General features: G+C 38.7%; 1 pseudogene; it reads right to left on the bottom strand.

Annotated features, from left to right (window-relative positions):
- Positions 1–5,120: 5,120 nt before the first annotated feature.
- Positions 5,121–11,015, bottom strand: LOC122654112 (annotated as a pseudogene).
- Positions 11,016–12,446: the final 1,431 nt, after the last annotated feature.

Genomic DNA, 12,446 nt, shown 5'->3' with positions numbered 1-12,446 from the left:
CTTCAGTCCATTAATGCGTTATCAGGCTCTGTGGTTTATATTCATCACTTTGACCTACCCATTGAAAAAGAACAAGTGAAGTAAATTAGAAGACCTCCATCCTTTTATAAGATTATCAGAAATACCCTTGGTAGTTTTCTAGAATCTCATCCAAATGCCATAGGCCCATAACCCACAGGTGAAGAGATTTTCTATCCTAGAATGGCCACTATACATCATCTTTATTTCCAATGAAACACCCCCATCTAAAGATTTTTTCTTCTTCTCTTTCTCTCTCACATTTCATTACTTCATCAATGGAATTTGATTTCACTCTAACCACAGTGTAAGGTTTTTTTCGCCTTCATATACAAGATAGATAGTCATTTTTTTCTCACATAAATAAAAACAAATTCAAAAAAAAAAATCGAGTGATATGTTCGACCATTCATAAGTATAAGTTATTTTAGGACCCTAGAATGGTAGTTGAACCCTTCCAGTGCGGTGAAGAAAAATTTTCTCCCTTTTTTTATTTTGTTTGTTCTTTTAAATTTTCATCATTTGTTGAATCTATAGATGTGTTCTAATTGCTCTTGTATAAGATGATGAGTTTTACTAAAGTCTCAAGAAACTTGACGGATGCAGCTCCAATACAAACATGTATTTTCAGACAACTGATTGTGTCTTGACAAATTTGTAGTGCAAATTTTAGAAGTTTCGACATTTTTTGCAAGATGATCACTTGCCACCACCAAATGCCCGTAACCTTCAAATCAATTGAAGCTAGGAGGAAACCAACAACTAAGTCATTTCCAGCACTAGCAGCTTATCTATCATGCATCAGTTTTTATTGATGCTCAAACTTTGTGAACATGTTATCCCCGTAATTCTCTATTATTTTGAGTTTTATTCCGGTCACATTAATCTATTAGAAGAAAACATCAAGATTTATAAAATAAAATAAAAAAATCCATTGCTCTGTAAACAACTTCAATATTGGTGTATATGTTTAAACTGGGCCACCATGTGACCAATCAAGAGACTCCTCTGACGGAGGAAATTTCATAATCATTCAAAATCCGCAATGTGTCTTCTTCAATTTTAAAAATTCATCATTCAATATTTTCCCTGCAACGTCTAGAAGCAGTCAGCAGTCCGGTATTAATTCATGCAAGAAACAGTACTGCTTGTATTATTTGACCACTCCTTGTCCTACCTGTCTGTATTCAGGATTTCAAGATGAGGCCTTGGACAACCATAGAATCATTTTAGAGCAATCCTGATTTTGAAATCTGAATGTTTTGGCAGTGTCTACCTGGTAGCAGTGGTGCCAGATCAGCTCCCCATATGCAAAGGCTTTAGGTAAAGTTTTTCGTGATCTGACATGTGTTCTTTGGCTTCCACAAATACCCCATCGTACTGCAATTACGAGTGTTTAAGACATTTGTGAGTAGAAAAGACAAAACATTACAAAACCATATGTGAAGAGTCATTACACTCGACGTATGAGAAGCTGACCCGACGTGTGATCTCTTTAGCATTTCACCACAAGAAAGAGTTAGAGGATACAACATCACTTTCTCTGTTTGTCCAATGATTTATGCTTGCAATTGATGGAGTCCGGATCTAGATTGGTCCCAGCTTGGGAAAAGCCCCCTACCAATGTGTATTCACTCGAATCGGCTGATCCGATCCAATTTTTAAATCCCTGGGTGTGTCCATGAAATGGACATTCTAGAGGATCCACTTTGGACCAGGCATGAAACTTCAAACCCCAATATCTACCCGAGCATGGGTGTAACTGGGCCTCAGTTGATCTAACATAACAGGAAATATAAAATTTCAGAGAACTTGCACAAAACAGGCAAACACAAGTCCAAGTTGTCTGTATCAGCTACTTCGTTTGCACAAACCATGAGATTGGGGGATCTTTGGGAGCCCTTAACACAGCCGAGAGATCCCACCAGTTTCGTATGTAAGCTGTGCAGCTGAAAACAGTATCGGATTGTACGTATTTTGCAATTCTGGAAAAATCACTGAGAATCGATAATCGAAGATAGAGGCAGAAGGGATAACGATGTGACTTAGAACTCTGTTTTAGCCTTTTAGGGTTTAATAAGGTTTAGGTTTGATTTGGATTCGGTTCATAGGAGTCGCACTATTTGGTTTGATTCAATTCAAACCAACAGTATTTGACCTAAAACCGAAACCAAAGAAAATCCCAATTTTCAAAACCAAAACAGAATCGTATTTTTTCAGTTGGCTTTTAAACGACTGGTTCCGGAATTTTTATCCTATCTGGCTCCTGCCGGTACAATTGTCCAATTCCTCTCATAGGGAGGTGAAAATGATGACCTAATTTCACTCGGACAATGTGTTTGAGTAGGGAGTTAGATCGTCATTTCCGATCACCTATGAGAAGAACCGGACAATTGTTCTAGGCAGGGAACCGGAGAGGATAGTGCGGCTTACATGCCTTATGGAAGGATGCTCCATGTATAAATTGATAACCGTAGTAACGACAATGAAAATAACGGTGCAAATCTGTCTACTACTGTATTTTTAAAGTAGAAACAAAAATGTACTTATGTACATATACAGTTCTTTCACCTCACATTACTTGTTTGATTCTCTCTAATGAACGATATGCTTATAAAGTTACTGTTCCCTGTAGCTTTACCTTTAGATACTGTACAACGGCATCAATAAAATCTTGTGTGTTCAAGTAGAGCTCAATAAATTCATCCTCTCTCGTTACTCTGCACACACATTGTGGAGAATAATTAGCATAAACAAAAGAAGGGCGGAGGAGGAGGGGGGAGGAGAGAAGAACTTTCAATTGCTTTGAGAAATAACGTGGGAGGGAGATGATGATGTAAAATAAGGACTACAATTAACTATCCATATCAGAACAGGTACCGGTCAGGAACTGGATGAATTGAGTTGCCTGGTTTGTTGAGAGCCCATATGAGGTTTAAATATAGGGAAAATGTTCTCTGTGCCGCAGCGCAGCCTGCACCCCGGCACATGGGCAGCCTGTGTAGGGGGGCAGGGTGGTCATTGTGCCCAGACCCTGTGCCTGGGCGCAGGCTGTACAGCAGCACAGAGAACAGCGCCCCTTAAATATAATAGTACCATTCACTGTACACTATCAAGCCTTCCCCAATTAAATGGGGTTGGCCATTTAGATCGAGTTTGGCAGAAATAGAAAACTTTCATAGTCCATGCTAAAGGTTTGGCCATGTATTTTTCTAGTGCTAGTTGTCAACCTGACACACCGTCCCTCTTTAACCTGGGCTTGAGACCACCAATACAAAGAGCAAGGGTAGAATTTTCAACCATGATAATACCTAAGTTTCATTTAAAACTTATATAACCATTCCAGCATCATTAATATTACTCAAAACATGTTCAAGAACATACATCCATGGCCAAATTTCAAGGCGACCAAGGAGTCCTAAGGATTATTTCCTGGGATCTGCCATTGAATAATGTGCATGAATTGAAAAGTCAAATCTAACAGTAAATTTCTAATAGGCAACTTGTGAAACACACAAGTACTCTGTAGATGTGAGAAATAACATATATACATGTAAAAAGTAAAATGAAATTTTGATGGGATACACCCATGTATAACATCCCTAAATTTGAAATGATAGGACATATGATGAATGTCCCTACTTAAATTTTTTGGCAGACAGACAAGCACAGGAGGAAGATTTTCCAACTTTTGCCTCTCATGGATGTTGATCCAAGTTGGACCAAATGTCATTTTTGAAAAGCCCAATACAAGTTCAACTCACTGACAAACTGCAAAGCAGGAGCCTGGCTACTTCTTCCCGAGAAGCCCAAAATCAGGAGTCTGAATTCCTAAAATGACACTGATAGTCTGTTACGTACTCCATGTGTATCTTATTTAATAGTTAATTAATATTAAGTAGTTAATTAGTAGTAGTAATTTTATTTATTATTAAGTTATTAATTAGTAGTAAGTGTGTAATCAGTTATTAGCAACCGGATGAGTTAAAAAGAAAATGTAGGAGTGGGAAGTGAGTAGTTGTGATAACCAATTATTGTACGTGCATTTATTTGTGAATGGTGAAATAGAAATTAGACTTTTGGAATCCTAATTTTTCTCTAGAGATTATCTTGAGAGAGGCAAGCTACCTCCCAACAAGCCAGACGCCATTGCTTCGTCTGTAAAGCAAACTCTATCCCAAATTTATCTCTCTCTTCCACTCTTTCTATCCCTATTATTTCTCTTTAATTTTATTTATTTCCAGATTATCTTGCACGTAACATAGTCATACAAATCTAACCAAAAATGCCCATTTTCTCAAAATTCTGGTTCCAAAACATCTTTTCGACATCCTAGGAAGCAGCTCCTCACCGCCGCCTCCTGAAAGTCAGTTGTAATGCAGCTCCTCATCGCCTCCTCCTGAAAGCTGGGTTTAGAGCTGGTGGCTAACAATATGAAGCTGGTAAGGATACAGTGATGCACTGATGCCAGTTGGGAGTTTGTCAGTTGTTTTAATCTTATTCCCTGATAATTTGTAAAGCTGACTGTCAAAATTAATCGGCTTCTGGCAACACATAATAAATGCTAATATCAATGCTAAAACATAAGGGCTGTCACGTGATTCACTAATCCAGAAACATAGGATAATTCACAAGTCAACAACATTCAGCTGGTTTAACCAAACTCACACTTTTGAAGGAGACAAATCAGTTTTACAATGTCAAATGGTTTCTAGAAAATTGAGAAACGCGGTGCAAATTTAAAGGTGGTCAAAGGGCAAGGAAGAGGAGTGAAGATGACTAGGGTTAAAGTGGTGAAAGCGGACACGTTCACTTATGTATTGACTACTCCTATGAACAGAGAGGAATGATGGAGTATGTGTAGCTAGCCCCAATTAGTTCGGACAAAGCTTAGTTTAACTTTTAAGAAAGTTAGGTATGTTTATGCTCAATTAACTGAGAGAACATAGAATGCAATAGACTGATTCTCGATTATGTACAACTACTTCATTTTATCTAAGTTCCATAATTGTTAAATTAACTATCAACAAAACTCAAACATGGCGTCAGGTTTATGATTAAAGTGGGAGAAACATGGACAGATGGAGTAATACCAATTGAATTCATGAATTGGAAAATGCAAGCATGAGGCCTAGAGAACCAAATCCTGCATCCACCAAAGTCAATTTTAAAGGAAAGAGAAAACGAAACAGAAAGAAAGGAAAAAAAAAAGCGCGGGGTAGTAACTACATGAGACCCTAAAGGATACAAGCCACAACACAGACAATGCGGACCAAAGGGGCCTCAAATGGGCAGCGCCCAAAACCAGCTCGCGTCCAAAAGGGGGAAGCAAATCATCTCAGATCCAATTGGCACAGGAGGAGTCTTCAGGGATTATGAAGGTTCTGTAACAACTATTCAGCCCCATTAGTTTAGCTGACTCGATTACATCCAAGCTTCAATCTCATCCATCGACTGGACCAATTTGTTCCATTCATTTGGTTCCAATTAGGTAGAGAGTGATGTGATGTCCATCATTAGAGGGGTTTCCTCAATATATGTTGGCTATGGAGGTTTTCTCATAGTCCACATATCTTGGTTTACATGCTTTCATGAAGCTTTCTGCTTCCCCTGTTCTTTGATAGTTTTATGTTATATGTTTGTTGACTTGGAGGCAAGTCGTTCAAAGAAGCGGGATGTAGATCTGGTTGACCTGTCTCTGCAGAATACACATTTTTATCAGTTGAGAGCTCAATTCCACCAACTTCAATAGTTTTTTACTTTTGCTAGACTAAGCTCAAATTTTATTTAACATTCAATCCACTACTCACCAAACTGAATCACATTTTACTGGTTCTGGGTTCAAATTTTGATCAGTGTTGATTGGGATTCAATATCCACAAGAAACCCACTCAGTTCAACAATGCTAAATCAACCGGGTTCTTGCTGAATGTGGGATTCGGTCAATAGTGTCCCTAAGAGAAGCAGTGCTGTTACAATAAGTATTTTAAGTATCTCCCGCTTTCCTTTTTCTGCTGGATGACCAGTCTTAGTAGGTTTTGTATGCGCTGTAACAGGACTGGGCTTACCCAAATCTTTGTAATAAGTAATTGTTATTAAAAGAGTCTATATTAAGGAGCTGTAACAACATGTCCTAGACAATTCAATGAATTGAGTGTTGCAGCGTAATCTCTCTTTGCTGTGCAGATCCATGGAGTGATAGTGGATTTTTCCACGCCTTAGGTGGATTCCTAGGTTTGTTTCATGTTCTCCTTTTTTTTCTCTCTATAATAAGGATCATTCCATCAATCAAAACCCAAGTATTGATGTTTGCATCCATATACAAGTATTCATCTTACCCTTTCAATTCCCAATCAACCAAATCAGCCAGCCCTAAGAGCCAAAGAAAAAATCGGTCATGATAAATCCCTTTCTTTCTTAGTTTAGCACTCTAGGTTAAGTTTCTAGAGACCTTACTGGAACCTTTAGTAGAACTGTAGAACCATTCAAAAATCTCTTTCAATATCCAGAGATCACAGTGAGTCATCAACAGTGAGAAAATGCTTATACTTAAAATGTCAAAAAATGAAACCATTCAAGAAGCTCTTTCAACATCCAGATATCACAGTGAGCCAATGCCTATACTTAAATGTCAATGAATGAGTTTTCTATAAATTATTTCAATATTTTAAGAGAATGAAGAATCACATCCAATCATAACTACTAATCAAGTAATCAGCGAATGCACTTCATCTCTTTTTCATTTTCTTTTCTCTTTGTATACATGCAGACAATCATTACTACTCACACCATAATCAATCAAAACTTGATCAACTGTATAGAGTTAACATGAATTCAGTTTCATCATGATCTAGGTACATATTATCCTTCCACAGGGCCTTCAAGTCCTTCACTACCTCAATCACATCGTATTCGGCCTTCCCTTCCTCATTTAGAAAGTTTTGACCATCACCAGCACATTCCTCATCGGAGCCATACATGGAATTATCAAACATAACACAACTATGTCTGGTGATTCCTTATTTCTCATTCCACCCATGTACGCCCACAAACTAATCTCAGAACCCTTGGCAGCAGTCATTCTACATGCATAAAGGCACAACTGTCTTGATTTTCCCATACAAATCTTTTACCCATTTTAAGATCAAGAAATGCACAATTTCCCCATTAATAAACATATAAAAAGTATTGAAGCACATAACAGCACCTTGAGCTAGTAAATCACTCTGGACGTCACCATCATAGTTTTTGCAAGCCCATACATATCCACCATCACTTTTTAGTGCAAAAGCCACCATGTCGTCAATGAGACGATGTTCATACCTGAGTGTCAAAAAATTGACTTCCATCAGTTATTTCAAGAAGTCTCTAGAATATAGGTAACAGTCAAAATCAACGACATGAACAGACCATAGTGAATGCTCTTCAAACTTCTGCTTCCATTTCCCTTCGTATACCTCCTGGAAGATATCCTTAAACCTGTGATGAACCCATATTTTAAGATCATGAGCAAGCATTATGATTCGAAAATTCCAGTTATCTGAAAAAATCTAACTGAATCATATAGGAATTAAAGAAATAAAATAACACACAGAAAAACTACATTACCTTCCATCATATATCTTAAGGATTGTATTTTTGGTGCTAAAGTAAAGAGGCCATTTCTTTGCAAATGCCATTGACATTGATGCCTCGGCAAATGCTCGAATAGACTGATTAGTTACAAAACTCTCCATTAAATTGTCAGGAAAGGCATCCCAATGCAAATTTCCAAAGGAAAGCAGTATAGAACAAACCTCATCAACATTGTACATGGCAAGAGCTATTCCGGGACCTTTGAAATCATAAACATCCATCTCCACGGGCATCCCCCCCTCTGTTGGGACTGGCATTCACAAGGTAACTCAGGAAGCATTTTAATAATTGACCATTCAAACAATTTATTTCACTATTTTTTAAAATCAAACATTTACCAGAGTCACATGTAGAGAAAAGAACATCATAAAAACTAAAGAACAGTTTCTATTATCTAACCAAAAACCATTTTAAGCTTTCCTGGTCCCTTGATGATTGTATCAGTGGCACAATACTGGTCACCAAATGCATGTCTGCCAATGCATATGGGTTTCTTCCAACCTACATTTCCAAAGAATAAGTACCAAGTGGTGTTATCATAATAAATCAGATACAATGTGAGGCTAGGATTAGAGCATTACCAGGAACAATCCTGGGAATATTCCAACAGAGTGTCGGTTCACGGAAAACAGTACCTGCAGTTGGAAATGAGCAATTTTTCAAATCCTGAAGGGAAGTATACATTCAAGACATCAGTTGCCATCAACTAAAAGGAATGTAAAATTCAGAAAGACATGACTGACAGGAACAAGTAGTAAAGGTTCCATATTAAAGCATTTTGCCCCTCCCAGACCCTGCAGTAGCAGGAGCTTTGTGCACTGGTTACTCTTTTTTTAATGCAAATACCATTCAAAAATGTAAGACAACCAAGTTAGTGCAGAAATTATCAAGCTATGCTTTTACTATCGCCAAGATGAATACAAAGAAAGAAAAAGAGAAAGGATGCAATGCAAACCATTTAAAATATTTCGTATTGTGCCATTTGGACAACTCCACATCTTCTTTAGCCCAAATTCCTTAACCCTGGCTTCATCTGTATGAATGAAAAGCATTTGTCAGTAAAATCTCTCTTGGAGCAATTTCAAAAATTCACATTCCCTTTCCGCTTAGACCTATGTCTCAGTAACAAGGACTAGCACACACCCCCAGAAGTTTGTTTGGATTCAAGAACTTATGTTACAAAATTACCGTAAGGAACAAATTCATGTTTTAAAAACCATTTTCTAAGTACTTATGACTTAAGAGTACTGGAAAAAAATAAAATCTAACTAACCAGGAGTTATGGGTGCACATTTCACAGCAACATTATACCTGCAGTACATAAAAAATTAGAACCTCAGCAGAACAAAAAACATGAATTCATGTAAAATCTTATAATCAATAAAGCTCTCTGTGCATTTTAATAGGAAAAAATGACGGATATTAATTAAAAGATCGGGGAGAGAGAGGAGGAAACCAATTTTATGGCTCAAATGGCACAAAGCCAGAGAGGTGTCACACAAGCAGAGAAAGAAGACTTGGAAACTTCTGTGCATTGAGGGTATGGAAGAAGTGGGTGAACCAAAAGATCAAATTGATTCTTTAGCCTTTTGGTAGACTCGGTCAGATGGCTGTGGTCCCATGCGGTTGGTTAGATAAGGTTTTCATTCGTTTAATTGTGAGTGTTTAATTTCTCGTTTCTCATTAGATTGTTTTCGGGATACCAATATAATTAGGACCACCTTAGTCATCTCCTGAACTTTAAATTTCCATTACTACACAGATTAGTTTTGGTTCATTTTGCGGAAGAGCTTCTATTTGCTGAAGTGAGCATCCAAATAAGAACACGAACCCAAAGTTTGGAAAGAGAAAAAATCAACGTAACAACCCAAAGGGCAGAGACCTTTAAAATTCAGCATTTTCCGCTGTACTAAGATTTCCCAAGCAAGACATGACACTGACAGCTCTTAAAGGAACATCTATTGCCTTTAGTCAGACCACCATGTGGTTCCAATTCCACTTACCTTTTCACAAGTATTATTGAGTAGGCTCATTTTCACAAATTAGGTGTGCAATTTAGATTTACAAAGATTTACAAGTATCCACTCAATGTGTGATACAAATAAGATCAGCTCTCCAATAGATGGACGCCACGTGGTAGGGACTCGAGCCCGAAATCACATAAGCAAGCCCGCATATGATCGGTTTGAGACCACGAGGAAGCTGTTGGGACTAAGTTTTCTCACACCAAACTCATGACTGGAACTTCCCATGTGACCAGTCAACTGGGGATTCTCCATTATGCCAACTACAAATCAGTTCAACGGTTCTTGCTCAGATCTCCCACATAAACTCTAAAGTACGTGTTTCACATGAGGTCAGGACGATATGAACCTAAGGTTTACGTGAACTCAAGACATTCCTTGTTCGTCCTATAAATAGAACTACAGTGATCGAAGTACACAGGTGAAATCACACAATCTTAAGCTTACTGGTCTTTTTCTACTCTTGCTCGACTACTGTTTCTCTTAGATCTATTTAGGCATCGGAGAATCCCCGGAGTGATCTATTTAGGCATCGGAGGAGTTCCCGGAGCTCACTCCGGTTAGCTCTTCTGCCTTATCTCTTGGCTCTTCGGGTGCAGGTTCACCTCAGGAGAATCTCAGATGCAACAATGTGTATAAATATAATCGAAGTATCAAGAGAATTGATAATAATTACGTCCAATTGCTACTAGTAAAGAGTTTAGGAAAACCACGTAACCGGAAATTGAAATTGAAAAGCGCGCGGTATGACACTTTGCAAAAGCAATCACAAACAGAAACGAGAACGAACTAGGTTGAATTACTCTCCCACCGTCAGAATCAAGGCGTTAGACAAATCCACAGTATGATCACTTACTTTAGAGTAGCTTCAGCGGCTTCCACCGTAACCTTGTCTTCGGTTGCATCTCAATTCAGAATGCCCAAATCGTAGTACTTTATGTCTAAATCCAGATACGGAACTATAAGCTGCGATACATCAAAGTATCAAACCAAAATGCAAAGCACGAAAGAAATTTATCGTACAGAAGGTTATCACGAAACTCTTAGAACCTTACCTTTTCTTTTACCATCCTCCATATGACCCTCGCCATTTCATCGCCTGAATTTAGTGGTGAAACGCACAAAGAAAAATAAAAATTGAATTTATTTGAAAACAAAGCGGCAGTGGTTGCGAAACAACGAAGTGAAGCACTAGTGAAGTGATTGGAGAATCGACTCTGTCTTCTGGGATAGACTCTGTAAAAAAACTAGGGTTCGATGAAGAAGTAGAGAAGCCAGAAGAATGCTTCAGAGCTAGCGAAGTTGAAGAGAAGAGAAAAGCGGTGGACATGGCGCCAAACCGAAGCACCGCCGGTTGTGGTTCTTATCCGTTCGAAGGCGAGCTGGCAAGTTCAGTTAAAACGCTGGCATTTGAACTTTGACGACAGCTGACTGATGCTAAAAGACAAGTGTGGACTGCGCGCTCTTTACTACTTACTCTTTTTTTTTTTTGGTTAAGATGAACCCAAAAAGGGTAAAAAATAAAATTTCCTTCTCTAAGGCCTGGGCCTGTGTATTGGGCTGGATGGCGGAAAGCCAAAGCCCCATCTAATTTATTAAGACGAAGCTGACTAGTAAATACAATCAAAGCTTGCTATTTAGACTACTTCACAATGGTATTGATCTTAGCTATAGGAACATCTGTTTTTGGCAGTTCGATCTCTAACTTACTTTACTTCCTTGAGAGAATGAAGTGATGAGCCCTCTTGTGTAATTAGACACCCAATTTGTGGGACCCAACTCGGGCATTTATGGTTCAATTCACATGTCTATACTCACATTTTTTCTACCAAATTTGACATATGACTAACCTAAAAAATGGAGTTTTACCCTTCGGCATAGTTGTTAGTTGTTACATCCTTAATCACACGACAAATAGTAAGAGAACTTTTATGCTAGGCCTCAAACAACCATCCTTTTGATACCACTTCTCTTTTCCTCTTCTAAGACTGAAAACTGACATAGTGGATAAAGATCCCCACCACGCCGATGTGGGGATTCTTTCTCACGTCCTCTCACATTCTAACCAGTGAATCCCACACTGGGATTCTCTTTCTTTTCACACCAAATGGGCCTCCTTGTATACGAAACTATGCCTATTGATGTGACAGACCCACACCAAATGGGCCTTTTTGTATACGGATCCATCTCTTGTGGGCCTGGCAATCCCATGTTGGCATCATGAGAAACCTCTGCCCATAATATATGGGTAGATTAATGTTACTTCAGGAGTTTGGAGCGATTCAATCCGACCAAACAGGTCCCAAAGGACCAAAACCTTTCCCTTTTTTATGATAAAAAAGGCCAAGCATGGGCCTGGGTTAGATACCCGATATAATGATCATCCCCCCCCCCCCCTCTCTTTCGAATTGTTGCCATTATTACTGGCGTCCAAGTTGATCCAATGGTTAATTATGAGCATCATCTGATGGGTGCTGTTTGCACTCTGGTTTATTTACCATTTTCTTATCCAACTTCATAAGTGTGTGTGGCTGTGTGTGTGTGCATGGATTTAATTTACGGTACCTGATCCATATCGGTATCAGTACCGGTCATGGCTAATATGATACATATACAGCTGATCTGATACCGATTCCTAAAAATCATGAGAGGGAGAGAGAGAGAGAGAAAGAGAACTGGGGGCCCAAAACCCTACTAGCCCATGTGCTCTTTCATGAGCCCCCCCCCCCCCACACACAAGGGATGAGTATGGTCTCCGCTCCCCAACTA

The sequence above is a fragment of the Telopea speciosissima genome, chromosome 3 (genome assembly GCF_018873765.1).
Source record: "Telopea speciosissima isolate NSW1024214 ecotype Mountain lineage chromosome 3, Tspe_v1, whole genome shotgun sequence".
Classification (NCBI taxonomy): Eukaryota; Viridiplantae; Streptophyta; class Magnoliopsida; order Proteales; family Proteaceae; genus Telopea; species Telopea speciosissima.
This window is presented reverse-complemented; position numbering and strand designations above follow the sequence as displayed.